Source organism: Gekko japonicus, unplaced genomic scaffold, assembly GCF_001447785.1.
Source record: "Gekko japonicus isolate JY-2015 unplaced genomic scaffold, Gekko_japonicus_V1.1 scaffold2171, whole genome shotgun sequence".
NCBI classification, from domain to species: Eukaryota; Metazoa; Chordata; class Lepidosauria; order Squamata; family Gekkonidae; genus Gekko; species Gekko japonicus.
Genome location: NW_015177084.1, coordinates 88,441 through 93,296, shown reverse-complemented (window position 1 = coordinate 93,296; position 4,856 = coordinate 88,441).

Sequence of the window (4,856 nt, the reverse complement as noted above, 5' to 3'; positions counted from 1 at the left end):
GAGGTCCACCAGTGTGGCCAGCACACTAGACGCGTTGACCCCCCAAGCAGCAAGAAAACAGAGCATCCCTTGCCCCAGAGCCCCCATCCATACCTTGTGGCTAATAGCCACTGATGGACCTCTGCTCCATATGCTTACTTAATTCCCTATGTTCTGGAGATGTTTGAATTTTGATCCGGTAGGGTCTAACCAAGTTGCCAGGAATAGTGTTTGGTTTTGTTTAACTTGAGGATATTTGGTAAGCACCCTGAGGCATTTATGAATAGGGTGAGGTGTCCCAAGACAGCCTCTCATGGTTAACTGGGTAGGGAGATTAAGGAGGGGACTCATCTTTTAATCCACAGTGTTGACCAGCATGAAGAAGTAGAGTCAGTTTTTATACACTGTTTTTCTTTACCTTAAGGAGTCCCAAAGCAGCTTATAATCTCCTTCCCTTCCTCTCCCCACAACGTTGGAGGGGGTGGAGTCTGAGACCTGAGAGGACAGGCAGTGCCCTTGTCAGGAGACCAACTGGCTCAGTAAGCACAGCAGGAGCCGTTAGAAAGCAAGGTGAGCAGCTCTGAATGAACACACGCTAAGCATGACAGAAGGATTTCGCATAGACACTCACACCCATCATCCTGGTTCTGAAATCTGATTTACTGTCATACAGTGCACTAAGGCGATGAATTTTAGCAGAGCTTTTGAAGTAAGAATTGGTCTGAGATAGCTGGCCGCCAACTTTGGGTGGTTGTTCCCATCTTGGATGACTTGATCCAACATTGGCGTCTCTTACGTTCTGGAGATGTTTGATTTTTGATCTGGTAGGGTGTAACCAAGTTGCCAGGAATAGTGTTTGGCTTTGTTTAACTTGAGGATATTTGGTAAGCACCCTGAGGCATTTATGGATAGGGTGAGGTGTCCCAAGACAGCCTCTCATGGCTAACTGGGTAGGGAGATTAGGGAGGGGACTCGTCTTTTAATCCACAGTGCTGACCAGCATGAAGTAGAGTCGGTTTTTATACACTGTTTTTCTTTACCTTAAGGAGTCCCAAAGCAGCTTATAATCCCCTTCCCTTCCTCTCCCCACAACAGGCACCTTATGAGGTAGGTGGGACTGAGAGAGTTTTGAGAGAATGGTGACGGACCCAAGGTCACACAGCAGGCCTCATGTGTCCGAAAGCAGCTTACAATCCCCTTCCCTTCCTCTCCTCACAACAGGCACCTTGTGAAGTAGGTGGGGCTGAGAGTTCTGAGTGACTGGCCCAAGTTCACCCAGCAGACTTCCTGTGGAGGAGTGAGGAATGAGTCCACCACTCTTAACCACTACACTGGATGGAGATGTGATGGAGATTCAGTTCCTCTTGGCATAACATTTGGGTATGCAGGCAAAGGAAAAACAAGGGGCAGCAGAAAGCCCGGCCTGTACTCAAAGCCATGTTGGGATTGTAGGGTTGCCAGCCTCCAGGTGGGGCCTGGAGATCTCCCGCTTTTACAACTGATCTCCAGCTGACAGAGATCAGCTCTCCTGGAAAAAATGGCTGCTTTGAATGGTTGAATCTAGGGCATTGTACCATGCTGAGGCCCCTCCCCTCCCCAAACCCCACCCTCTCCTGGATCCACGCCCAAAGTCTCCAGGTATTTTCCAACCCAGACCTGGCAACCCTATGGGATTGTCAGTAACACCAGCATACCCATAGGCAGCCCAGTACAGAGGGTAACCCATAGTAGCAGGGGTCATTTCGTAGAAAAAGAGCTAGGGGAACTCATTAGCATAACTCATTAGCATATGCCACACCCCCTGACATCAGGGGCCCGGCGGTGGACCTGCAAGGCCAGTGGGAGTGCAAGGAAGCCCCGCCAAGGCCCTCCCTGGCCCCAGGCAGGCAGGGGTGGGGAGAGGCGGGGAGGAAGCAACTTACCCTCCCTCTTCTCCTGCCTCCTCCTGGCTGAATGAGGGCTGGAAGCAGGGCGGCTGGAAGCAGGGGGCGGGGCTTCATCATGTGCCCCGCCCCCCTGCACCTCACCCGGGGGAACTGCGTTCCCCCGCGTTCTCCCCCGAAATGACCTCTGCATAGTAGAAGTGGTGGTGTACTATATTTAGACAGTTAATCAACTCAGTTTAATCCAATTTCCTTGGGTTTGGTGTCTTCATTGCAGGGATGGACAGGCAAATCTTTATTGTTGCTGTTAACACCATTAAGAATTTGCACCATTTCTCTCCATGCGGTTTCTCAGATAAAAACTTGTGTGGGTAGTTAAAATATCCTATTACAACACAGTTATTTGATCTAGCTGCTTTCCATAATTCTTTTGCTGAGAATGGAATGATTTCACAATGCAATCCTTCATTGCAATCCGTCAAGCAGTTGAAGGTGGAAAAGGAATGACTGAGCGGCGCAAAAAGGTTGTCATATGGAACCACCCCAAGGAGTTCAGGGTGGATTATAAGGTATTATCTCATTTTATCCTCACAACAACCTAGCAAAGGAAGTTATGTTGCAAGATAATGAAGACCACACGGTCTCTCTGGATTTGTGAAAACCTGACCCTTCTAGCGACTGTTCCAAATTAGTAGCACATACAGGTTATCTGGGAAGCTTTGTGGATTAGATGGTATGTATTTCTGTTTTTGTTCAAAGAACCAGGCTGCTACCAGGAGGCCCAAGAGGCTTTCAGATTTGTGTCTCTGCAACAGAAGCCATATGCAGAATTGCTTTTGAAACTGAAGAGGAGTTTTTAAAGCACATTGTGATATGAGATAGAAACCAGCTGTTCAAGAAGGGGGGGGCAAGGTTTCACTGGGCTACTTTAAGCCCTGTACTTATTTAATATTTATTTCAAAAATTTATATTCTGCCTTTGCATAATTTATGTTTTCAAGGAAATTTGCATACATGCATAGACCCAAGCAGATGTTTGGATACTGACTGTTACATTGCATTGGGCATAGTTTAAAAGTTAAGCACTTTTACTCGTGGCTGGATTATGTCACATATTTACTTATTTGCAAGGCAAAGGATCAAAAGAAGGATCCGAAGCTTACAATATATATATATATAGTCATTAATGCGGAAGAAAAGGGCTGACATGGAAAAAGTATATAAACTGTGAATTAGCAAAAAACACTAAGTACTCCCTTAGTATGATCAATTCCAGGATCTCTCAGGCCACTGAGATAAAACTTTGGGATAAAAATTGTAGCTGCTACTTTATGTCCTTCTTTTCTCCATTTCATTCCTTCTTGAATGATTCCAAACAATCAGGGACCACATAATGCCTTTGATGGCTTCATGATAACCACCAATTCGATATGGATGCATGTACTGATGCCACACTGGGCAAATTTTACCTATTTAGAAGGAAGCAGTGAAATTGGTCACATAAGTAAACGTAGCCAATCAGGGATCACATTCTGAATGCTTCTGCGTCAACCTTCAGAAAATCAGTGAAAAGGTGGCCTGCTTTGTTTTTTTGTTGTTGTAGGTTAGGGGTTTTTTTTGGACAAAACACTATCTCCCTAATTTGAATTCAGCGTATTAAATTTTCATCAGTAAATAAATTCTGAATAATTCAGAGGACTGATCCAATTCTTGATAAAGTAATGTGCAAATCTGCCCTCCACTTGCCGTTTCGTGAGCAAGCAGTAAACATAGATTAAGAAGAGGGGGAAATATTAAATCCACTGAAAGTCTGCTTGTGTCCTACAGTTTATGGAAATGAGATTGTTTGGTTATATTTGCTTATTTCATTTCCTACCCAGCCTATGGCAGGGACACAAAGTTGTTTAATTAGGTGACACTCTTGATCAGCCAAGAGGCAAAGTGCAACCCATTTATATCGAGGGTAACATTTTTAAGGGCTTTCGAAAATGTAATTGTTTGTTTGCAAAAGTGAAAAATAAATAAAGCCTCCTGCAAATTGCAAAAAAAAAAAAAAAAAAAAAAGCCCAGGCTGAGACAGAGTCATTGAGAAAAGAAATCATCAGAGAGGAGAAGAAAATAACATTTTAATGAAACTCTACAGCTAAAAACAACAACATCAACCCTCCACAACTCCACAGATAAAGAAATTAAGAATTAGGGGTCCAGCAACCTTTTGGAAAGCAACCCCAGGGCATCTTAAGCCTCTTGAGATCTGAGGTCCCAAAGTTGCTGTCCTCGCACGCATTAAATATGCTGCAATTGCCTTAATTGAATTCCTGTGAAGAAGTAACAAACAGGATCCAGTTCCTCCATTGGTATGATTTGCTAGCAAAAGTCCTGTCATTTTGATGGGTGATGATGTAAGCATGGATGAACAGTTTGCATGTCTCAAGTAGCCACAGTGGTGTAGTGGTTAACATTTCAGACCTGGGAGTCCTGGATTCCTATCCCCACTATGGCACGAACCTTGCTGAGTGACCTTGGGCCAGATACATTAAGGTCCTTTCCGTATTTGCCTGCTACTCCAGATTTCCTCAGTGTTCAACTCAAGGCAATTTAAGTCCAGGGCAAAACAACATCCAAATAACCTGGGTAGGGTTGCCAAGTTGATCTTCGCCGGGAGTGGGGGGCTCCCGGCCGGCGTCTGGTGCATCACCCGGAAGTGACGGGAGGACGCCAGGCACACTGGGGGTGGGGGCACGACCATCTGAGGGAAAACCATAGAGGTTTCCCGTGGATGACCGTGGTCCCGCCGCCAGTGTGCCTGGCGTGGTCGCGTCACTTCCGGGTGACATGCACGTCACATGCTTTGGGGGTGGGGTTCCCCCCGGGGCCCGATCCGCTGCCGGCGGGGAACAGGCCTCTGGGGCGGGGGTTTCCCCGCCCCCCCGGGAGGACTTGGCAAGCCTAGGAGGAGGGGGGAATCAAACCCAATTATGCCAGATTAGAGTCC